This window comes from Bubalus kerabau, chromosome 23 (assembly GCF_029407905.1).
Source record: "Bubalus kerabau isolate K-KA32 ecotype Philippines breed swamp buffalo chromosome 23, PCC_UOA_SB_1v2, whole genome shotgun sequence".
In the NCBI taxonomy this organism is placed as follows: Eukaryota; Metazoa; Chordata; class Mammalia; order Artiodactyla; family Bovidae; genus Bubalus; species Bubalus kerabau.
Genome location: NC_073646.1, coordinates 31786487 through 31812045, shown reverse-complemented (window position 1 = coordinate 31812045; position 25559 = coordinate 31786487). Strand labels below are relative to the sequence as shown.

The 25559-nt window shown below is 41.4% G+C and overlaps 1 protein-coding gene and 1 long non-coding RNA gene across 3 annotated transcripts in view; both read left to right on the top strand.

The window, feature by feature from the left end:
- Positions 1–17985, top strand: part of LOC129638193 (uncharacterized) — an 86077-nt gene extending 68092 nt beyond the window's left edge. The window contains exons 3-4 of the long non-coding RNA XR_008707723.1: positions 17089–17138; positions 17673–17985. This is a non-coding gene — a long non-coding RNA (uncharacterized LOC129638193). The remainder of the gene's footprint in view (positions 1–17088; positions 17139–17672) is intronic.
- Positions 1–25559, top strand: part of AUTS2 (activator of transcription and developmental regulator AUTS2) — a 1208818-nt gene that overhangs the window by 117466 nt on the left and 1065793 nt on the right. The window lies entirely within an intron of this gene.

Sequence of the window (25559 nt, the reverse complement as noted above, 5' to 3'; positions counted from 1 at the left end):
TATTAATAACCACAGAACTCCCCCAGTGGTAATTTTTTGCCCTCTTTACAAATAATTTCAAGTCATCATCTAGGACTGGGATTATTATTGTCAACTATATACAAATCTGAGAAATGTTGAGTAAGTGGATGAAGGATGTGGTTGGAGAGAAACAACTGGTGGGGGTAAATATCTAGAGAGGACATCTGTTCTGCTTTCTTCATGTGTACATTATTATTTTATAATGTGTTCTTTCAGAAAAGATTTTATGTACTTATTTACGTTGTGGTGGGACTTTGTTGCTGCACTCAGGCTTTCTGTAGCTGCACTGAGCAGAGGCCACCCTCTAGTTGTGGTGCCAGGACTTCTTATTGTGGTGGCTTCTCTTGTTGCAGAGCACGGGCTATAGAGTGCAGGCTCAGTGGTTGTGGCACACGGGTTTAGTTGCCCGAGTCGTCTGGAATCTTCCTGAACTCTGCATTGGCAAGCGGATCCCCAGTCACTAGACTACCAGGAAAGTCCTGTAGCATTATTTTGAATTTTAATTTGTTACAGTTCAGATACGTAAGTATCTAGCAGCTGCCTCCTTATAACATCAGTTGATAAAAATAATATTAGAAAAAAGTTGTCAAAAGAAGTAGAATTTTTTTTTAAACATTTTAAGAACTGAAGTTCTTTTCTGACATCTGATCTTATTTGTTAATTTTAGAATATCTCATTTTTTGACTGGACTCAGAAGTGGAAGCTCTCAGAGAGCCTCTGACTCTTGGCAATCTGTTCATGGCATTTTTCTTTGGCCTCTTTCATTCTCTTGGCCAAAAATTTAGCATATTCTTCAGCTTCTTCTTTATTTTTCTCAGTATGCTGTTTCTTCAGAGCAATATGCTGATGTTTGTGTTGCAGAACATGTGGAGTAACAAGATGCCAAATCCTGGGGGCTTTGGTCCTAGGTTTCTTACCTTCTTGGTTTAGGGGCTTTCTCACAACATACTGGCAGAGTTATCTTTAGAGAGACTGATAAGTTTGTGGATTCTGCTAGCTCTTTTGGGCCCCAGGCGACGAGGCACAGTAGTATCAGTGAGTCCAGGAATATCCTCTTTTTTTCACAATGACCAAATTGAGAACAGTCAAATTGGCATCCAAGATGCAGCACCGTACAGATTTGTGCTTTCTTTCTCCAGTCTTCCTTGGTCTGTAACAGAAATGCCCCTTTCTCAGTAGCAGAAGACTTGGCCGTGGGTCAAGATCCCCTGCTTCACAGGGAAGCCCTGTTTGTCATTCCCACCACTGATTCGGACCATGTAACCCTTTCATTCTTCACCCACAGCACCAGCAGCAACTTCTGTGACCATACTCTTCTCATAAAAGGTATGAAGTGTTCATTCATCATCTGCTCAATGAGTTTTTGGCCGCCAGTGGCCAGGAAAGAGATGTTCAGCTTCATTCTGAAGCGGCCAACTGCCTCTGAGATGCAGTGAAAAAAGAACTGAAGTGTTTTTAAACTTTGATATTCCAAAGAGAAGAATTGTTAGGTTTGGTTTGAGAGTTCCCAGTAATACCCAAGTTGATCTTTACCACAGACTTAAAATACACTCATGTACAGTTCTTTGGTTTGTTTTTGTTTTGTCCTCTGTCTCAGCTGACTTTAGGGGAAAGGTGGTATGGTATAGTTATTAATTTACATGTAAAATCAATAGAAATATACCAAACACTAGCTGTATACCAGAATTTACCACCATTAAAATAGATGGTCCCCTCTGCTCTCATGAAGTCCACCTGAGTAAGGTACAAAAGTTTGAAAAGTAAGCATAATTGTCTCGCAAACAGAGAAAGAAGAGTATGATAGGCATGCTGTTATTTCCAGCAGATTGCCTACCACATAGGCTTCATATGCTAGAAGTGCTCATTAAGTACTTGGAGAGGATAGAAGAGGGGGCATTTGCAGCTTGGAGAGAGATCAGAGAAACCTTCACGAAGGAGGTGATGTGACAATGATATTTCAAAAGACAGGAAAGAGTATCCATGTAGATGGGTAGGGTTGACGTTCCAGGGAGAGAGACTAGCCTGAGGAGGTACCTGCCTCCTTTTCAGGTCCTGAAAGTAACTAGGTACAGTGTTGCTGGAGGCCTGGGTTTATGTTAAGGGTAGCGGCAAATGAAAGGCAGAGTGCAGGCTCTTTGAGGACTGTCTGAGAAGATTTGAGAAGATTTGAGAAGGTGTGTTATGGGAGTTGTATTTTGGAAAGAGTTGCTAGTTCTCCCAGATTTCAGTGTTTCCTGAAATAGATGTACTTTGTAATGTGGAAGTACCACGATCAGATCAGTTCATCAGTATCCCACTGCCATACATGTATGTGCAAAATTTGGGCAGCAAGGTGTAGTATGTAGGGTGTTATATGAAAATACAGGATATACACACATACAGTGTTAGTTTGGACAAGAAATCATTGTGATGCTGGTTGATGGAGAGCACAAATGAGGAAAGGGGTTAGGGAGAGATGTTGGAATCGCCCCGCCCCCTCTACCTCCCACTCCCTGCAGGGGTCCTCAGTTGATCGATAACTACAAGTTATAATCACTTGGGGGTCATAAACTTCTTTGGTACAGTTTGCATGTAGTAAAATGCACAAACCTAAAGTGTGCAAACCAGTGAATTTTGACAAATAGGCATATGCCAGCCCAGTTCGAGAACAGTCATCACCTGAAACATTACTTAGTCCTCACCTCTAGTCTTCTCTTCTCGTTCCTGCCACTGTTCTGATGCCTATCATCACAGCTGCTCTTGATCTTCATAAAAATGAAATCATATAGTGTGTACTTTTGTGTGCTTGGCTTCTTTTGTTAGTATTTTTGAGGTGGTTCTATGTTGTTGTATGACTCAGTTCTTCTTTTATTGCCAGTAGTCTTCTGTTGTTAGATATGCAACTATTTGTTTAACTGTTTCTCTTTTGGTGGGTATTTGAGTTGTTTCTTTTGACTGTTGTTAATAAAGCAGTGTTGTATAAAGGTTGTTGTTGTTTTGTAAACATAGGTCCTAGATTGCTGGTTTGCATAGATTCCTAGGAGTGAAAATGTTGGGTCATAAGGCATGTACATGTATTTAACTTTGTAAGAAATTGCCACAGTTTTCCAAAGTGGTTGTACCAGTTTACACTCCCACCAGTATTGCACAAGAGTTCTTGTTAATCCATATCTTCAAAAATATTTTGTGTTGCTAGTCTTTTTAATTGTAGCCATTGTAGTGGGTATAAAATGGTGATCTCATTATGTTTGAATTTGCATTTTCCTAATGACTAAGTGGTATTGAACACTGTCTTCTGTGAGGTGTTTGTTCAAATCTTTTGACCATTTAAAGTTGGATTGTCTTTTTATTATTGATTTATAGGAGCTCCTTATGTATTTTGGTACAAGGCTCATGTCAGATATATGTAATATGAATGCATCTTCTGGTCTGTGGCTTTAGGCATCATTAGGCAATTTCCTAATGGTATCTTTATGAGCAGGAATTTTAAATTTTGATTAAGTTTAGTCTATCTTATTTTCCCCTTGTATGTTTGAGTCTTGTGTGTCATCTCTAAGAAATCTTTACTTAACCTAGGTTATGTTTTCTTCTTTGCATTTATATTTTGGTTTATGTTTTATCTGATTTTTGTGTGTGATGTGAGTTAGGAGCCAAGGTTCATGTTTTCCCCTTACATTCATCCAGTTGTTCTAGCATTATTCTTTGAAATCACTTTTCTTTTACCAGTGAATATCCTTGGTGCCTTTGTTGGAAATCAGTTGTCTTTTTAAGTCTGTTCCTGCTTATGTCTATTTCTAGACTCTCTATTCTGCTCCATTGACATATTGTCTTTCTCCTAATACCCTTGTCTTGCTTATTGTGCTTTTAGACTCTAGTAAGTATTGAAATGAAGTAGTGTGAATCCTCCTACTTTGTTCTTTTTCAAGATTGTTTTGACTATTCTAGCTTCTTTGCTTTTCATATAAAATTTTAGAATAAAAAGCACGTGGGGTGCTTTATAAGAAATCCCTTTGATACTCAAGCCATATTCCATGGCAATTAAATCAGAATCTTTTGGAGGTTGAATCCAAGTATTTGTCAAAACTCACTAAGTTATTCCAAATGCAGCAAAGATTGAGTACTAATGTGCTAATGGGATTTTAATATGTTACCCTAAAAAATAAATTCGGTAGTAGATTACTGGAGTGGAATGCATGTGTAGGAGTTCAAGTGGACCCCCAAATGGAAGAGATTGTCAGTGCTTATGGAGAGAGGGAGACTTTAATAGACATGATGGAAAGGTAGTAAAAGCAGCATGGTCTAGGCAGTTCTCTCTCCTGGGGGACATGCAGTCCCCTCGCTGGGATCTCCTCACCTTTACCCTAAAAACCAAAGACTCCAAATCTAAGGAATGCCCTTGGTTGCTAAAGCAGGTAAAACACATTATTCTATAGAGCAGCTTTCTCCTTGATTAGGGAAATGTTTGTGAAATCTGCATAATAATGAACTGGGTAGGCACCTTCTGAAATGATTGTGTGTGTGGGTTTTTTTTTTTTTTTTTTTTTTTTGCTTTTTTGGAAGGTTTTATGTCTTTTTAAATTCTAATGTTTTATGAAAGCACTGATTCATCTATTCTTACCATAAGTAGGGTAGTTTTGTCAGAAGTTCTGCCTCCCTAAAAGGCTTTAAAGAAAAAAGGGACAAAAAGTTGCAGTCAAATAATGCTGTTCCTTGGGAACATATAAGCTATGTGGGCTGGTAGGTGTTTGCTTGTGGCTTTTTTTTTTTTTAAAATAAATACATTTTCCTTCTTGAAGAGGGTTTGAAGCTAGTCAGCTGAGTCCCTCTTTCTGAAATACACGTTCCCTAAACGTCTGTAGAGAATTAATTTCAGTCATCGCTGGCAGAGCTTTAATCTCAACTTTCTGCTCAGTGTTACGGAAAATCCTCTCTAGAAAATAGCCAGTATCTACCTGCTACGGATTGTTAAGAAATTCAGATAAACATTTGATTTTTGAGTGTTTTCCTAGTAGAAACAGCATGAAAAATCCTTTGGTGAGCTGGATTTTACAGTGCACACAAAAAGCAAGTATTGATGATATATTTGTATTTTTGTATGTGTGACATGTCAGTTGTACTGTTTTCTTATTTCTAAATAGATTTCAAATATGCCATGTCCAACTCCAAACCTCAATTCTCTGTGAGGGGTGAGATATCTTAGACAAGAAAGAGCTTTGGTGTTAGCAAACTTATAACTCCTTTGTGAATACACACACACACACACATATGCACAAACATATTCTCTTCAAGGCAGGGAGTCCGGTGGGCAGAGGATAGGAGTAGAGCTGCTTCACTTTCTCTATTTACCATTATATTTAACAATACATATTTCTTTTATTAATAATTTTGTAAAGAGGGAGAAACGTTCACTGACTCCTGTTGAAGAAACCTTCCTCTGCCCTGCTTATTTATACTTTGGCTATGCTGGGTCTTCGTTGCTGCGCTCAGGCTTTCTCCAGTCGCAGCAAGCAGGGTCTGCTTTCTAGTTGCGGTGTGAAGGCCTCTCATCGTGGTGGCTTCTCCTGTAGTGCAGCATGGGCTCTAGGGCCAATGGGCTTCAGTTATTGTGGTGCATGGTCTTAGCGACTGCAGTGTGGGGTCTTTCAGACCAGGCATCAAACCCGTGTCCCTTGTATTGCAAAGGAGATTCTGAACTACTGGACCACCAGGGGAGCCCTTTTTTTTTCCTTTTTCAGAGATCAGATCAGATCGGTCGCTCAGTCGTGTCCAACTCTTTGCGACCCCATGAATTGCAGCACGCCAGGCCTCCCTGTCCATCACCAACTCCCAGAGTTCACTGAGACTCATGTCCATCGAGTCAGTGATGCCATCCAGCCATCTCATCCTCTGTCGGCAGCTTCTCCTCTTGCCCCCAATCCCTCCCAGCATCAGAGTCTTTTCCAATGAGTCAACTCTTCGCATGAGATGGCCAAAGTACTGGAGTTTCAGCGTTAGCATCCTTCCTTTCAAAGAAATCCCAGGGCTGATCTCCTTCAGAATGGACTGGTTGGATCTCCTTGCAGTCCAAGGGACTCTCAAGAGTCTTCTCCAACACCACAGTTCAAAAGCATCAATTCTTGGGTGCTCAGCCTTCTTCACAGTCCAACTCTCACATCCATACATGACCACAGGAAAAACCATAGCCTTGACTAGACGAACCTTTGTTGGCAAAGTAATGTCTCTGCTTTTGAATATGCTATCTAGGTTGGTCATAACTTTCCTTCCAAGGAGTAAGCGTCTTCTAATTTCCTGGCTGCAGTCACCATCTGTAGTGATTTTGGAGCCCAGAAAAATAAAGTCTGACAGTGTTTCCACTGTTTCCCCATCTGTTTCCCATGAAGTGATGGGACCGGCTGCCATGATCTTCATTTTCTGAATGTTGAGCTTTAAGCCAACTTTTTCACTCTCCACTTTCACTTTCATCAAGAGGCTTTTGAGTTCCTCTTCACTTTGTGCCATAAGGGTGGTGTCATCTGCATATCTGAGGTTATTGATATTTCTCCCAGCAATCTTGATTCCAGCTTGTGTTTCTTCCAGTCCAGCATCTCTCATGGATTGCCATTTCCTTCTCCAGGGGATCCTCCCAACCCAGGGATCGAACCCAGGTCTCCCGCATTGTGGGCAGATGCTTTACCTTCTGAGCCACCAGGGAATTTTTTTCTTTTTAAATACCTTTATTTCTAGGATTTGTCTGTAAGGCAGACTTCAGTTTTACAGTGGTAGAATCCTAGCAAATAATTTTCTCTTTTGTTTAACATTTGAAAAGTGATTTCCTGTGTTGCCTTACCATCTTAATTAATCATTTCTATAACTGTGTAATAGTACATCAGCTTGTGCCATTATGTTCTTCTAATGCTGGACATTTAAAATTTTGTACTGTTGTACCACAAAGAGCTTATTTTTACTATGTAGGATTCCCTTCCTTAATTTCTTTGATAGATTCTCTGTTGTAGAATAACAAGAGGGTGGCCTTTTGTTTTAAGGGTTTTTTTTTTCAGTATCTACTATCTTTATTGGAGAAGGAAATGGCAACCCACTCCAGTATACTTGCCTGGAGACTCCCCATGGAGAGAGGAACCTAGTGGGTTACAGTCCATGGGTCGCAAAGAGTTATACACGAGTGAGTGACTAACCACAGCACTATCTTTATAGTGTATACTGTTTTTAAACTGTAGCCTGTCATCAGCAATATAAAGTATACTTGCCTTACAAATATAATTATTTACATTTTTTGAGATAAAAAGGTATTAAATTTGTTTCATAACTGTATCTCTAAAAAGCGATCAGATCAGATCAGTTGCTCAGTCATGTCCGACTCTTTGCGACCCCATGAATCGCAGCATGCCAGGCCTCCCTGTCCATTACCAACTCCCGGAGTTCACTGAGACTCACATCCATCGAGTCAGTGATGCCATCCAGCCATCTCATCCTCTGTCGTTCCCTTCTCCTTTTGCCCCCAATCCCTCCCAGCATCAGAGTCTTTTCCAATGAGTCAACTCTTCGCATGAGATGGCCAAAGTACTGGAGTTTCAGCTTTAGCATCATTCCTTCCAGCTATGCTTCTAAAAAGCTATGCTTGCCCTTTATTTTTGTGTACTAACTGAACTCCACTTATGTTTGCCTTTTACTGGTTTTTAGATCAAAATTTTTTCTTAACTGATGTGAACTTTTAATGTTTTATGTATGTGTGTATGTGTATATGTATATATACACACATATATATTAATCCTTTGCAATATTTGTCATGAATACTTTATCTGGCTTATAAATTTTTATTTTAGTTTTTCATTATAGAAAAGGGAATTCATTAGGTTGAAGTTTTGTTTTCTTTTTTTTGACTGCTTCTAGCATGCAGTCCTAGGATGAACAAATTCTTGTCATCCTTTCAAAGATCTAACACCAATTTTGTTTTTTACCCGTTAATATTTCTTATGGTTTAATTAAAAGGCGTTTCATGGATCCATTTGATTTCTGTTGGGTTTATGTACCCTCTTCTCAGCTTCATTACAGTGAGGACACTTGGGTTAAACCAGGAGCTTGTGTTATTCACGAGCCTTGGGAGAGGAATAGAAACAGTCAGAATTCCTATCTCAGCTTCTGGTAATGTCTACAAGTCTGTGTTTACTCATCTATAAAGCTGGGATGAGAATAACAAATGTACAGAGAATTTCCTTTTAATGCACTTAAGCCTTCTCTTAAGCACTGTTAAGAATCTCAGCTATAAGTGTTTAAATACCAAATAGCTGTAACCTTTGATTGAATGTGTGTACCATCATTTCTTGGATTTTTCTCAGTAGTTAGAGATCACATGGGATCTTTGGAGTTTTTTGAAGCTAACCCCCGCCCTTATTATTTGTGGATATTAGGGACCTGGGTATAGAAAAACCTGCAAGTTGAGGATGTCCATCAGAAATATATAGTATGTGCCCCAGATCTGAGTACTTCGTGAGGACTTTGGGGATGCTATAACAAAAATGACTTGGGGAAATAGAAACACTAGAGGCAGTACATATAAGCGGCCTGAAAACACAGGCTTTGACAGAAAGACTTGTTTAACTTAGAGGTACCACTTACTTATGTGACTTTGGATAAGTAATTTTAACCTCTCTAACCTCAATTTCCTCAGTTATAAAATGGAAATAATTTTGGTGAGCCATTTAATTAAGTAAGAAAATGTATGTGAAATGCTCAACATGGTGCTTGACCCACAGGAAATGCCGAGTAAATTGTAGCTGGTTTTACTACCTTTATCAACCTAACCTTTATGTAACATTCATCACCTCTGGAGCCCTTTAATGTGGTGGTTTTCATTTGTGAATCTGGGTGCTTTATATAGAATGGATTTTTAAATGTTCCATGGAGTTTTTACTTGTCACCTCAAGAGGTCATTTCCTTTTAGGTACCTACACAGCTGTGTACACTTAGTTGGCCTTTGTGATGTATCTTTATGCCAGTGTCGTCTTACCCAAATTTAACTCTAAAACCCTGTGTGAGTACAAAGGTATCTTACTTAGCTGGGTTGTCCTTGTACACAGCACTGTGACACAGGGTCCAGACCCTTCAATATTAGAGCTTTAGCTCTACAGTTTATTATTTAAGTGACTTTAGGCAAGTCAGTCTCTGGCTTGCCAAGGCCACCCTTTCCTTATCTGTAAAATAGGAAACAGGTTCTTCGTGAGGATTACTTTAAGTGATGTGCTAAGACGTGCTTTGCATAACAAATTGCAATCCCCCCCCCCCCCCCATACCTCATTGTGCCTAGCTCAATAGTGTTGAGGCTTAGAAAGTATATGTTCTTTAGGGTTGGAGAGAGATGTGGAGGCAATGGACACAATTCTTAACTTCAGTATTAAGATATGTTCATTGAAAAAGTGAGAATTGTTCTTTGGGGGCAAGTTGTCATGCACGGTGCTATGGCATGCTCATTAAGACCCTCATACCTTGCCTTGAAGTGTTTGTTTCTTGCTATTGTAAAGATGGAGCGTAGTTCCACATAGGTTCTCAGAGCAGGTTCAGTGATTGAACCCTACCTCAAGGAAATAAACTTAATCTATAATAAGTAAATATGGCTTTTGGAGTGTGATCTGTGTGGTCAGTCTGGAGGGGTACGTATATGGAGGCTCAGTAAATACTGGGATGCTGGCTCTGTGGAAGACTGACTGAATCAGCCTCGTTTCCCTTAGAATTTCTTTTCGTGGTCGACCACAGGTGTATTTCTTTGTGTCCTGTGTGTTCTCAGTTTATATACATATATATTTCCAGTTTGATTTTTAGAAATGATGATGTTGAGGTTTTGCCTGTGGTCAAATGTAGGAGATGCAAGTTTGATCTCTGGGTTGGGAATATCCCCTGGAGAAGGAAATGGCAACCCACTCCAGTGTTCTTACCATTAAAATCCCATGGACAGAGGAGCCTGGTAGGTTCCATTGGGGTTTGCAAAAGAGTCAGACATAACTGAGGGACTGAGTGATTTCAATAGACAAGGCCCAAACATTAGGTTTCCATTTCTCTCTTGAACAGAAAGTACTCATAGAGAAAAAAAAAAAAGCGAAGATATTTAATAAAAAAATTTCTTTGTTCATTTTGGAAAGTGCTACCTTCATTCATCCCCTAAGAGACAACTTATTATATTCTGACAGTATCACTGAATAGTCCAAGAAAGTATGATGCTTCAATATAAATTTATTTTTCTTGGCACAGTTTTTGTTCTTAATATTTGTGCCTAAAGGAAGAGGATGTTGTTTCTCACGGGGCAGAGAAGTCCTGGTGTATAGAGAACGGTGAGAGTGCTATTTCCTTGAATATAGATTGGGCTTTAGTTTCCATTTAAGGATGTCTCTGGGAAGAACAAAGACAGTTCTACTTAGCAGCTTGGGTTTTGCTAATTATGGAGGGCCGGATGTGTTTTCATCTAGTCTGTTCTGCCTGGTCCTCTTTATACTTTTGGGAGGTGGGGAGTTGGCTTTGGTTCAGTGAGGTGCCCACAGGTGACGTGTCATTTCCCTCCCAAGATGGTAGAGATGACAGGCTTTCAGATAATAGCTGTTGGGGACTAGGGCATAGGAATCCTTGGCATTCCCATCAGTGTCGTCACTGGGTGGCAAATTTGATAACAGAACAGAGAGGAAAACTGTTTTTGTAAAGCTGTGATGTAGTCCCTATGTGATTAACTCTTTGTGGCCTTTTAAGTATAGAAGAAATTTGCATTAGGAACTTTAAACGTAAGAGTCTTTGATTTTATGAAGTCTATAAAAGTGATGACCAGTTGTCAATATTTTGACCATATTTCCCAGGTGTCCCCTCAGCCCAGTTGGTAAAGACATTTGAATGTGGTGACCCTAGTGGAACCTTTTCTGAGAAGGGAGTAGTCAAGGCTGCAGCCTGACACCATTTAAAAAAAATATTTGGGTAGCAGAAGAGAGCACCCTATTGGGATGTTTTTAAAAAGTTAAAAAAAAATTAAAACAATATCCATGAAACTTTGCTACATTGTGTAAACAGCAGACAGTGTTAAGGACGAGCCTCACAGATAAACTACCATCAGCATCGCCAGAGTGGCTGTATCGTCCTTTTCTTGCCCCAGTCAGCAAAGTGTTCCTAGACTTTGGTACCAGGGAGTTTCTCAACATTCACTGTTGTTAAAACACAGTTCCTGTGGTTTGTTTATCTTCTTTGGGGTTCCTTAGCAGCAAATTCCAAACCACTCACTTTTTTTTCCAGTAGTATTAATGTTCTAACAGGGGCTATACATTATATTAAAGTAAGGATAGTTCTCCACGGGAAGGCTGTTTTTTAAATGAGACTTATTCAACCTCTTTTTAGCTGGTGTTTCATTACCACCAAGGATTTATAATGCAATAGCTCTGAGGCGAAGCTGGTAAGAATGCCAGCTTCGCTAATATTTAGAGTCATAAAATTCTGGATATTGGACAAGCTCTTAATTACTCTGAATCCGTCTTTGTCTTAATAAAAGTTGGATTGTACCCACTAAAACAAGATGGCTGTGTTTGCATTAATCTCCAAATGTAGGTTAATACCTTTTTAAAAGCTGTCTCTTAGACAAGAGACTTGAAAATTAATTCCCCATTTTCAGCTTAAAATGAAGAGCTCTTCCACGTGTGGAGTTTGAAGGGCTGCCATTTTTCTGATGTTGTAGATCAGGTGCCAATAATAACTGTCTGTTCCTCTCCATTTTTTTTTTTTTTTAAAGGTCTTAGGTAAGGGGAGAAAGTGTCTTCTGGTGCTGGTGCTGTGGACTTCTTTTTTTTTCAATCTGCTTCAAAGTAATTAGATTGAGTCCTGTTTTCTCCATAGAGTTTGAATCACTGGGGATGAGGGACCTAATGAAGGTCTACATAGTGGGAATCCTGTTATACGTCATGGCTGGAGAAATCTGGGCTTTATATATACCATTGTGACCGAGCTAGATATTTTAAGTTTTTTGTTGTTGTTGTTCTGTAATGTCTTAAGTACTTACATACTGGGAGGTTTTGCTGTAATGGTAGTTTCTTAACTGACTTCTTCAAGTGCAATACAGAAAATTCTTTTCCTTTTTTCTTTAAAGTCTCCAGAGTATCTACTGCTATGAAACCACTTAGTACCACTAATTCCAGGATTCGTTTCAGTGCTACAGATGGTCAGTGAGATTATAAGGGCTTTGAGAAGATTTTTATATAAATTGAGATCTTCTCAGTTGAGAGTCTCTGTCTGAGACACTGATTTTTCTTCTCTGCTTCCAAATGCAGGGGTCTCCAGTGTGTTCTATTAACCAGATTCTACTTTGATTATCAGTGGGGCTTGGGGCAGAGGGAACTCGTGACAGGTTTAAGGAGAAGTAGAAACCAATGTACTGTAATCAAATGAGAGGAAACAAGTCATAAAAAAATCTTCCTCTTGTTAAATGTGCAGGTGTTGAGAGTATTGTTTTTCTGTATTTCAGTCTTCTCATTTTATAGACATTTTAGTAATAAAATACTTACGTAATAAATAACCATATGCAGGTTATATTAACTGTGCAGACTCCTAGACATCTCCCCCTGGAAATTCTGATTCAGCAGGTCTGGGATAGGACCCGGAAATCTGATTCTTAACAACCAAGCACATTTGATATTCAGACCACTCCGTTTTATCCTCCCAAAGCTCCAGGTTTTCATGGATAATTTGTAGAATACACTTTTCTTTTGTCAAAGCTTTCACCTGGTATGATTTTGTGAGGGGTCAAATAAGTAGAGCATTCTGCAAAAACTTTTTATGTAGGACAGTATCACTGCCCAAACAGACTCTTCAGTATAAGAATGAACTTTTTTGCCAACCCAGTAACTTTTACATCAGTAATAATGGTAAAGGAATAAGGAGGCATCTTAATGGGCAGATACCCCAAATCTGTCATTGTGAATGGTGGAACTGGGGTGTCAGGCCTGAGGAGAAGAGGAGGTAACCCAGGTGCTCTCTTCAAACTCTTGGAGAGTTATCGTATGGAGGAGGGCTTGCACTTCTGGCGGTCCCCCCAGAGCAGACCTGGGACTAACAAGTGGATGGTAAACAGAAGAAATAAGTGTCATAGAGGAGACCAGTGGACCCGCAGCCTTCATGACATACTGCTTTGACTTCAGATTATTTGTAGCCTGTGGAACTATTATTTTCTGATTTCAGATTTCCAAAGAAATCTGACTTAGGCAGCCGGGTAATCAGAGAAGGAGAATGGAGGTGCTCAAGTGGAAGCAGGCTGAGAGGCAGCTTAAGCCTCTCTCCTCCCTGAAGCTAGTGGGACCCTTCCCTAGAAGCTTGGAGCTACCTGCACTGCGGTGAATTCTCGTCAGTGAAGGGGGCTGTGCGGGTGTCCCCTTCTCTGCCCCAACAGGATGTTGGTGAGCTCTGAGAGGTTCGCTGTTATAGATAGTAGCATAGGTGTGACTCGGAGGGTGGGGCTTAGTGAAGTGTTGGTTTAATGAAAGCACTGGAGGAAATCTGGATCTCGCTTTCAGGACTACTGAATGAGTGATTGCTAAGATCCTTTCTGACCCAGAAAGTCTGTGGTGTCTTCCTTGAAGATTAACTCTCAGATCTCAGCATGAATGACTGAAGGATATAAACTCTGCGAGGGCATAGACTTTGTTTCTTTGGTGCTACATTTCCTGCACTTTAGAACACCACCTGTCATTAGTGGGTACTCAGTGAATATTGAATACATGACTATGTTGAAGAAAGTGAAATTTATCTAAGAGGATACATTGTCAACCTTCCCCCTCTCCCTTATAGTCCTGGAGATTTCTCTTTTAACTGCCAATCTGATTATCCATGCCATCCACCCTCACTCCATGGCTCTCATCTCCTCCTTCCCAAAACATGTTTGGCAAAGGAGAATAAGGAGATCAAAGAAATTGTGGTAAACCAAAGTCCCGTCAGGAAGAGAGTGAAATACCCCAGGCACACGAAGTGGGAAGCCTATTGGCTGATGATTTGACTTCGGTATTTCCTATGATTTTTCAGTTGTGGTATGTTCCTGTTCATGGAAAGAAGTGAGAATTTTTTGTAGGTTTATGGCCTAGATAGTCAGGATATTTTGTGGAGCCTCTGAAGTGTTACCACTTCATCTTTATCCTTGCCCGCTACTATGCATGAAATGCATTTGAATTATTTTAGAGAAGATGTAAATTCTCGTATTATCCAGTGTCAGCTTAAAGCTGATTAGCATTTTGTATCACCTTTGCAGCTCATAAATGATCCACCTCCCTTCTCGGTGAGCAGGCCGAAAGTCATCAAGGAGGCACCTGCTGCAGGCCTGGCCCCTCCTTGGCCTGTGACTTAGAGAACATTCTAGACTTTTTGTGGGTCCATCTGTGGCTTGGTCAATGGTAAGGCTTTCCCATGGGAAATGAGTAAAAACTTTGGATATGGGTTTTACCCAGGCAGGTCCTGTGGGTTAGTCTGGACAGTAGAGGTCCACACACAGTTCAGAAGCCCTGGTCTAGCCACACAGTATGGTTCATTGGACCTATTTGATTTTCAAACGTTTTGGAGGCAGTTGTCAACATTTAAAAATCAGGAAATTTCATTTAAAATCCAGATTTGGGGTTATTCTGGCAGTACAGGCATGATCCATGCTGAGTTCCAGTTGGTGTTGAGAGCAAGTGTGCACGAGAGAAGGGCTGGGCTTCCTGCAGTGCCGTGGAGGCCACCACCCTCCACAGTTATTATCTGGGCTGAACCTGCTTTACTCAAGGCCCTGTGTTACAGACACATGCATTCGTGACACCCTGCTATAGTGTGTGAGGGTTTTTTTGTTTTGTTTTTACTATTTAAAAAAGTCATACCAATTTTAACTTGGTTGACTTAATGGTGAGAGGCCAGCATTTATTGAACTGTTATCAAGTACCAGGCATTGTGCTGAGTGCTTTTATATATGTCTGTTTATGTAGTCCTCACAATTATCTTACTTTTATAGGTGAAGAAGTTAAGGAGGAGAGAGGTTAAATAACTTTTCGAAGTCACCTAGCTTGTTCGGGGTCGCCTGTCTCCTGACCCTGGCCTGCTGTTTGTACTCATGTCCTTCCAGGAGCAGCATCAGCTGAGGAGACAGTGACAGTGGCACACTCCTGCGTCCCCAGCCTGCTCCCGGGAGAGGGCGCCGGCCCTGCTCCAGGCATAGCTTGTTGTAGTTTAGTTGCTAAGGCGTGTCCAACTTTTTGCGACCCCATAGATTAGCCCGTCAGGCTCCTCTGTCCACAGGATTTTCCAGGCAAGAATATGGAAGTGCGTGCCATTTCCTTCTGCAGGGGGTCTTCCAGACCTGGGGATTGAACCAGCTTCTCCTGCATTGGCAGGTGGATTCTTCCACTGAGCCACCTGGGAAACCCCCTAGGCATAGTTGCACAGGGGTATTTGGCAGGCAGACCCTTGTACAGGCCTGTTGATTTCCTTCACCCTCTTATTTTCATCATCCATCCTGTTGTTGTAGGATACTTGTTTGTAATGTATCAGGGCCATGTTACGGAGAATGCAATGGCACCCCACTCCAGTACTCTTGCCTGGAAAATCCCATGGATGGAGGAGCCTGGTGGGCTGCAATCCATGGGGTCGCTAAGAGTCGGACACGACTGAGCGACTTCACTTTCACTGTTCACTTTCATGCATTGGAGAAGGAAATGGCAACCCACTCCAGTATTCTTGCCTGGAGAATCCCAGGGACGGGGCAGCCTGATGGGCTGCCGTCCATGGGGTCGCACAGAGTCGGACACGACTGAAGCGACTTAGCAGCAGCAGCAGGGCCGTGTTATAGTGAATCCAAATAAGTCATTGACATTTAAAATTAAATTGCAACAGGTATTGTCAATAGCTAAACTACTCATTGACAGTGCGTTGCTAATTACATTGAGAGAACATCCTAACTGGATATATTTTGCCAAATCAAACTGGAAACATTGGCTCTCTACCAGAAAATTCATTTTGAGTTGCAGAGAGTTTGGGAATTCACAGATCGCTCACCAATCTCAAAATACTGGGTTTAGGGAAACTCTAACAGTGTTTTGCTGAGGTTTCTTGTAGCAGAGGGGAATTCTGGTCTTTCCACTGCTAAGCCAGGAGGAGAAAGCTGTGACTTTGAAAGATTGGGGGTCGGGTACATCTCAGTGCAGGGAGGGTGGGGGGCATTGTTGGGTTTCTCATCTGTATATCTAAGCCACATACTTTAGATCAAGCTTTTTGTTTTCTTCTTTCGTATCTTCCTCCTCCTCTTCCCTTTTTCTTTCCTTTCTCCATCCTTCTCCTACCCTCTCCTCTGTATGTGGACAGAGGAGGAGAAAGGAGGAGGGAGAGAGTGTGCACTAACTCACGATGGGAGGTGCTATTCCTAGTGCGCTTGCTAAGTTTCTTAAGGCTTGTTCCGACTCCGTGGACCTTATGGACTGTAGCCTGCCAGGCGCCTCTGTCCATGGGATTCTCCAGACAAGAATACTGGAGTGGGTTGCCATGTCCTCCTCCAGGGGATCTTCCTGACCCAGGGATCGAACCCAGGTCTCTTACGTCTCCTGCATTGGCAGGCGGGTTCTTTACCACTGCTGCCACCTGGGAAGCCTACTCCTGGTACTCGATGTGGTTTAATTCATTTGATTCCACAATAACTCCAGGGGACAGTTATGCTACAGATAAAGAAACTGAGGCAGAAAGAGTATAAAACATTTGTTCAAAGTCACATGGTTGGTCTGTTCTACTGAGATCTCACAAGTAGTCTGCCCTGAGGCCAGTGGTTCCATCTTCTGACCGATACCGATTGTACTCTGAGGGTGAACATTTAATTTAAGCCTCTGTGCCTCTGGACCTAGGACTTCCTTTGGGGCTCTTGCAAGTAGCAGTTTGGTTGGCAGGGCAATTAAGTATGCTGGGTGTGCTGTGCTGAACCCAGGAAGGGAGGGGAGGAATCTAGTCTTTGCTTGTGTTATACATGCTTATTGGTTTGTGGCAGGCGTGATTGACACCAGAATCAAAACGACTTAAAGCAGCTTCCCTGGAGAAGCACTACTCTAACGGTTTTTTTCCTCTTTGTTGCCCCAGGTCCCTTGTGAATAGGATTTAGCTGTGATTCAGCTGCTGCTGTTCTTTTGGTAATCAGTGTGGAGGAGGGAGATGAAGGCTGCTATTAATGGCTTCTTATTTCGCATTCTCCTAATCAGATATCCTGCAGTTATTAATGTACATGCAGGATGCTCTCCGGTGTCTCTGGGTGGTTTTGTTAGGTGTACCAGACTGTTAAGCTTTCTAAGATGGAATGTTTTATTAGGCTCTTGCCTGGGGGTTGGATGGGTGGAGGTTGTTAAAAAGCACTAAGTGAAAGGAATATGGTGTAAAACCAAGATCATGATCTTGGCTGGGGCAGGGGGAGGCGGCCGGTATGGTGTAGGGTATGTGGGTGGGTGGGACAGCAATCCACCAACATCACCTTCTTCTGTTGCCCTGAAAACCTTATCTTGCTAATACTCTTCAGATATCAGTAGTGAGGTAACTATTATTAGTGGGTTATTTACTAGGCAGCTAAATGCAAATTCTCTCCCCCATTAGATTTAATTAGGATGAAATCATACATTTAAATAACCACTTCTTTTACTAATAACTGAACTTCTGATTCACTCTGAACCCAGGCAAATGCCTCTTTCTGTATGAACAGCCCACCTGCATGTTGACACAGCCAGGTTCCTGATGCGGGTGCACACGTCTGGGATTTCAGAGCATGACTGGCATGGAAGATCTCTGGCGTACAGTTTCTTGCACCCTACCTTGGGGACACACAGGATAGTCCAGCAGAGCAGCTGAAAACAAAACAATCACCCAAACCAGATTCTACTGTTTCTATTTTCCTGTTTTTTTAGGTGTTTAATGGCTGCATTAAAAAAAAAAAATCCTCTACCTGTTTCTTCCATTTAAACAAATGTCATGAAGAACAGTAATAAACATTTGAGTTGAAAGAATTAGGTCTCTGAGGCTTTTGCTCTCAGACTTGTGCTAATTCTTTAGTATGTCCTTGATGTAGTCTGTGTGGTCTCTTTTGAGAGCGTGTGGATGATGTGATGATGTGTAGAATGGTGGCTGCTCTATGTTCTGTGTGTGTGTGTGGCGGGTATTTGGGGGAGGGTTGAACCTGCAGTTTGGAGGATCAGAAATAAATAGGCAGCTTGGCTTCAATCCCTCAGGGGCATAACCAGCTAATGAATGAGAGGACTGCTAAATTCCCAGTTGTCTTTGTGGCTCGGAAGACTTAATAATTAAGTCTGAGGCTACCTTTAGTGGGCTAGTGAGGTGAGAGCAAAATCAACAGAAGACATGTAGTTTATAGCGACCTGAAATGTGCAAGCGACATGACTGGCTGTCTTTTTGGCCCTGGGGAGGTGTGGCTGGCCCTGCTCTCACCCTCCAGGAGTGGGATTTGTGCCAGACACCAGCTAGACAAGACCAGCTGCTGCTTCTATGTTTTGTGGACATGATTGGCTGTAGCTTTTGATCAGGACACTGTTCCTAATGAAGTCTGACCGGCATCATTTAGACAGGAATGAATGACAGCTGATGTGCAGGATTTTCCTTGATTGGCAGCATTTGAAACTGGTAACCAGAGGAGGTGAGGGGAGGGAGAGAAGCCAGTTCTGACTGACAAGAGCTTATCTTTATTTAATCTACCTCCAAGACCCCGAAGCTGAAAATTTAGGCAACTGAAAGAAAGGAAGACACAATTGTGCAACATAATTAAAGATTCTTGACAAAAACATACTTAAAAATGTGTTCCATGGGAGAGCAGTGAAGAGAGCCCAGGTGTGAGGTTTAACACTGCTCCCTTGATGTGAAAAAGAGAGAGCTTTTGTGAGCAGATCGTTAATTTTTATCCAAAATTAAAAAGAGTGATGGAATTTTAAATAATTTTGGCTATAAGAAATTCTGGTTCTAGTTACCATTTCTTTGACTTGCCAACCTGCTTGGAAAGGTTTCCTGTGCAGAGGCCAGAAGTGGGTATAGAATGTCATTGTTCAGTCGTTCAGTCTCGTCCAACTCTTTGCGGCCCCATGGACTGCAACACACCAGGCTTCTCTGTCCTTCACAGTCTCTTGGAGTTTGCTCAGATTCATGTCCATTGAATTGGTGATGCCGTCCAGTCACCTCATCCTCTGTCATCCCCTTCTCCTGCCCTCAGTCTTTCCCAGCATCAGGGTCTTTCCCAATGAATTGGTATTAGAATAGAGGCGATCACTGAGGACTTGAGTCTTCAGTGTTTGTGAGTTTTGAGAAAGGATGACAAGTAGGAATTTTAGACTTGTTTCCTGAGGACTCGTGTGTGATTTGCTGAGAGCTGATTGCTTGTGTGCTGGTAATGTTTTACAACTGGTTTGGGAGCTTGGCATCCGGGTTCAGATCCTGACACCACCACTTCCCCCATGTTTGTGTTACTCCATTTCATCATCCCCTGAAATTTAAAAACAATTTAAAAAAAAATTTATTTATTTGGCTGTGTCAGATCAGTTGCAGCATGTGGGATGTTCATTGTGTTATGCGAGATCTTTCCTTGTGGTCCTTGGACTCTCTAGTTGCAGTGAGTAGGCTTAGTTGCCGTGAGGCAGGTGGGATCTTAGTTTCCCGACCAGGGAACTAAGATCAAACCCATGTTTCCTGCATTGCAAGGCGTATTCTTAATCACTGGACCACCAGGAAGGTCCCACTTGTTTTTTTTTAAAGATTTACATTTGTACTCTGCTAGTAGTTTCCCTTGAAAAGTTCATCCATACCTTAATCACCCTGGATAATGCTAGTAAGCAATCTTAAAGTCTGATCACTTCTCTCCCTGCAGTAAGTCTGATATTTTAGTTTTACCTTTTTTTAAACGCACAAATTAGATGTTGCTATCCTTTTCACAGGTAGTGCTTTAGATTTACCTATATGGTTACCAGTGTCTTTGTTCACAATTTCTTTAATATTTTTTAGTGAGTGTCTATTAGTAGTATATACTCGTTTTTATTTATCGAAGATATCTTTATTTTGCCCTATATTTTGAGAGGAACTTTGGCCGCATGACTCTAGGTGGAAAGTTGCTTTTTTTCTTTTTACCTTGTAGAACTGTTATGAAGATTACCTGAATTCATATCTAAAGTCCCTAGCATGGTGCCTGGCTTGTTTGCTTGTTAAATAACAGTGGCTCTTGCATTCTCAGAAAAATATTGAAACAAATTTGAGACAATGTAGGTTTAGTTGGAATATCTATACTTTTATCCTTTTTTTTTCCTGTTATTTCCTTAAAACTTGCATTTTCACTAAGCTTCGGATGGGAGTAGATTTAATAAGCAACATTACTAGCTTAAAAGATAAAGTTTGATTCAGCTGTGGTTTCTGTCACTTGCTAGGTACAAGTACCCTTTGCAGGTTATCTTACCTAAGATTTGGGTTTATTTATTTTATTTTTGCATATAGAGTGGTTATCATAGTACTGTTTCTCAGGGTTACTATGAAAATTGCATGAGAATACACGTAAAACTCTTAATAAAGCCTCACATAGTAGGTAGTTAAAAATGTTAACTAATAGTTCCCTGTGAACCACTTTTATGATTTTTACGTACAGATGTTATTGACTTTTCTTTTTTTCTGCTCTGCCTCTGTTTTTATTTCCTATTCCCCACATCCAAGAAAACAAGGTGTGTCTGCGCATGACTTTCTGTTCTGCGGACTAGGAGGGCCTTCTGTGGGCTGGTGTCTCTGGCTTGGAGGCTGCACTTTGATACTTGCTTGTCCTTAGTGGGAAAATAGCTTTCCATGCTTAGTGTTTTGCTACCTGTAAGACCCTCGTTGACTTATCAAAAAATTATATGCTCTGGTTTTACTTGTGAAAGTGAAATTACTTAACCACTCAGCACCTCTGTTTCCTCATCTGTAATATGGAAATAGTGACCCTTCCTTCCTCATAGGATTGATGTGAGGACTTGATGCATGTAAAGATCTTAAGTGCCGGCATAAAAGAAGTGCTAATACTCAAGCTTTCACCATCCTCGCTGTTGTCACGACTCCCTTCTGTGCCATACGTTTGGCTTTTGTATAAACAAATGCTTGTGTGGTATATTTTTGTCCTTTACCTGTTTAATCTCAGTGCATGTGTATTAAGCTTTCACATGTCACCTTTCTCATTTGTTCCTTGATAACGTTTTCATGGGTTAGGTAGGACATATGTTTTTTCAATTTTATTTTCACATGCAGTAAAAGGCACCCATTTTAAGTATACAGTCCTGATTTTAGAATCGAATCACCACCACAGTCAAGATACAACATTTCTATTGCAGCCATGAATTCCCTCATTCACACTTACTCTCCCATTCTTACACCAGGGTCTGGGCACCACTGATCTGTTTTGTGCCACTGTAGATTAAGGTTTTCTTCAGTCTTTATATCAGTGGAATTGTATGTTATGTACTCTTTTGTGTTTGGCTTCCTTCACTCAGAGTAGTTATTTTGGGGTTGGCCCGTGGTTTTGGTGCGGTCTGGGCCTTCTTACCGCTCTGTGCTGTCCCGTTCGTTGCAGGGATGCACTGTAATGTGTTTAGCCATTCTCCTGTTGATGCTTTGGGCTTGTGTCCAGTTTGAAGCTGTTATGAATAAAGCTGCTGCGAACGTTTATGTACAGTTCTTTGTGTCGATATGTTTTTCAGCTTTCCTGAGTACCAATGTAGGAGTGGAGTTTACTGATATGAAGGGCTTAGAGTCAGAGTCACACAGAAAGGCACCATGCCTGGGTTAGCAGTTGATTATTCATCAGCTGACTTCTCTTTTAGGATCCATTCCATTGGACCAGTGATTTTCATGCTTGTAGAGCACCAGGACTCTTTCAGATGAAATACTGCCCAAAATACCCATTGAAAACAGATGAAAACGTTGTTGACAGACTCCTCAGAAAGTTCAAGTAGCCCTTTTTTGGCTGTTAACCTGCTGAGCACCCATGCTCTTCTCTTGGAACCCCTTTGCAAAGTGCTGCACTCCCAAGGCTGTTTCTTGAGAGCCGAGTCTTGAGGTCCTTAAACATTTCTTTTTCTTCTTCTTCTCTCTCTTTTAATATTTATTTGTTTGGCTACTTTGGGCCTTAGTTGTGGCATGTGGGATCTTTACTTGCCATATGCGGGATCTTTACTTGCCATATGCGAGATCTAATTCCAGGGATCGAACCTGGGCCCCCTGCATTAGACATACAGAGTCTCTTAACAGTGGACCACCACAGAAGTCCCTCTTCTTCTCTTTTTAGTCCCATTACCTTAGTTGTTTCAGAGCCAGTTACTGAGTAGTTTACTTCTTCTTTTTTGGTGTTTTCGAGGCAAGAAACTCTCATTCTTTAAAAACACAAAACAAACCAAAAAACCCCGTGAATGCACAGCGCATAAGTTAAGGCTGTACAACTGGTGAGATTAGAGACATTACAACTTGCTTTGCTGTTCACCAGTGCTGAGTATGTATCTTCTTGACCCAAAGGGTCCTTCGGGGTATGTAGGGTCAGAGAGGTCCATTCAAACTCTTAGGCTATTTACCTTTGTCACCCGCTACTGTTTATAGATGGAAGAGATGCCAGTATGTTCCATTGCCTATTCTAAAGCAGTGAGTCTCATGTTATCAGAGCCCAGGTTATGAAATTTGAAATGCACTTTGCCTCCCTTGCACTGTTAAAACTGCATCAGAGCATTTTAATCAACTTGCTTTCATTGAAGTGTACAATTTTTCTTCTCATTACATCTGCAAGCTCTCAAGTTTAGAGACATGATCTCCTTGGCTAGACTAATATTGCTTGGTCATTCTTGCATGCAAATTTAAAATTTAATATCTTGCTGCAGGTCTGTTGAGTTTTATGCAAATTTCAGTATAGATTATATTTTGGAGCTGTAAATTAGAAATTACATTTGGGGGTAGTAATATTTGTGTGGGCTTAGAAAAAGTAATCTTACATTTTGCATGGTACATGGCATTTCTTCTGAAGAAATGGGATTTTTGAGTATTTTCTGTGGGTTTAGAAGTTGTTTTGTCCAGTTGTGTTACTGGTAATAAAAAGACAAAAACTATGCCAGTTCTTATATCAACATTTAAAAAAGTAATTATTTTTTTTACTGCAGTGGGCCTTTGTTGCTGCATGGGCTTTCTCTAAGCGTGGCAAGTGGGGGCTACTCTGTAGTTGCGGTGTGCAGGGCTCTCATTGCAATCTCTTCTTTTGTTCCAGAGGGTGGGCTTTAGGGCACGCAGCCTTCAATAGCTGTGGTGTACAGACTCAGTTGCTTCACAACATGTGGGATCTTCCTGGACCAGGAATTGAACCTGTGTCGCATGCATTGCAAGGCTGATTCTTAACCACTGGACCACCAGTTGTTGTTGTTCAGTTGTTTTCAACTCTTTGCGACCCCATGTCCGCATTAACATTTTTTTAAAATGACATTTGGCTATTTGGGATAGCCATTTGGGATTAACAGTGTTCTCTCATTTCTTCCCCCCCCCCTTTTTTTTTATTTTTTGGCTATCAAATCCAAGTTTATTGGGGTACTTGGTGGTTTTTTTTTTTTTTAAATTTTATTTTATTTTTAAACTTTACAAAATTGTATTAGTTTTGCCAAATATCAAAATGAATCCGCCACAGGTATACATGTGTTCCCCATCCTGAACCCTCCTCCCTCCTCCCTCCCCATACCATCCCTCTGGGTCGTCCCAGTGCACTAGCCCCAAGCATCCAGTATCTTCATTGAATATGTGGTTATGCACCTGCCTTTCCTCTTAGGTTTGATATTACATCAGCAAACAAGACAGTGTCTGCCCTTGTGAAGGTTACCTTCTAACTGGGAGAAACAAGTCACAGCAGATAAATAAATATTTGTTATATCTGATAGTGATGCATTCTATGGAGAAAAAACAACAGGATTTGGGAGTGAGTGAGTGCTGGGAGTGGGGTGTGGGGTCAGGGAAGGCCTCCCCATAAAGTGATGTTTATGCAGAGACTTGATGAGGAAAGGAGGTGAGCTGTGGAATTTTTCTTAGGAGAATGACAGGAAGAGAGACTGCTAAGCACTAATGTCCCAGGTGAGGACTTAATGCCGTGTTTGAGGAGCAGCAAGGATGCCGCTGTGGCTGGGGCAGAGTGGGAGGTGGAAGTGGAGCAGAGAGGCAGGCAGGAGGAGAATCCAGGGAGGGGTTGGTGGCAGAATCGGGGGCAGGTGTCGTGGATCACATAGGGCCTTGTAGGTACTGTGGGAACTTGGGCTTTTGTTGAGTGAGACCCAGAGCTGTGCTGGGGAAGCATTAAGTAGGTGCTGACCGCTGTGTTGACAATGGAGTTTATGGGGGCAAAGACAAATTTTCAGATGATGGCAATGGGACACCAACTTCAGCCATTGTAAATCTGTACCTTTGGAGCTGAAGAGCCTGGGCAGAAGAGCCTGACATTGTTGAGCATTCTCAAGATTCTTTACCTGTGGCAGAAGCCTAAGCATATGTATTGTTGGTGCCAAGCAGTCTATGTTTTAACAAGTCTTTCAGGTGACTGATGTACTTGTTAAGAATAAATGCTGGGTCTCCCCCCACCCCCTTCCACCCTGAGTTTCTGATTCAGGAGGTTAGGGGTGGGGCCTAATAATTTGCATTGTTTATACCTTCTTGTTCCTAGGTGATGTCAGTGCTGCTAGTCCAAGGACCACACTTTGAGATCCATTGCTCTAGTGGATAGGAATCAATATATTATTATCTGGGAAGTTAACTTTCTGCACTTCTGCCTTGCAAAATAATGGTTAGAAGCCTTGGCTTTGAGCCTCACTACCTGGGTTTGACTCCCAGCTTGTCCTTGTATTGTGACCTTGGATAGGGCATTTAAAATGGTGCCTTACACATGATAAGTTCTTAGCAAAGGCTGGCTATTATAAAATGATATGTAAGTCTATATAGAATGATGTGGTACAAACAAAACGTGAATAATTTGCCAAATGTAAGCTCTAGAATTAGCATTATAAGCATAATCTTGTTTTTTTTTTTTTCCCCCAGCATGACCTGCAGTATACAGTTGTCCCTCGATATCCATGGGAGATTGTTTCTAGGACTGCCCCCTGCCCCGTCGCCCCCCATTTGGATACCCAAATCCATGTGTGTTCGTCACCCATTCGTATCTGTGGGTTCTGCATTTGTGAATACTGAGGGCCACCTTTATTAATAGTTTTGTTTTATACACAGGGAAGTGACTTACTCATAATCATGCAACTAGTTAGTAGCAAAGATGGATTTAAAATTCGGGTGTCTCTGGCTTCATAGCCTGAGAATTACCACAGCGTGTGTTTCCTGGGAGCACTGAATTGGTCTCACACATACTCAGGTTTAAATCTGAGTCTTCCCATTTAGTATGCTTGTGTGTGTGTGTGTGTGTGTGTGTGTGAGAGAGAGAGAGAGAGAGAGAGAGAGAGAGAGAGAGAGAGACACTCAGAGAGAGGTTTAGATAGAAAGTGAAAGATAGCATTTGTGTTAATTTTCTGTATCTTTGTTAAGACACATTTTCT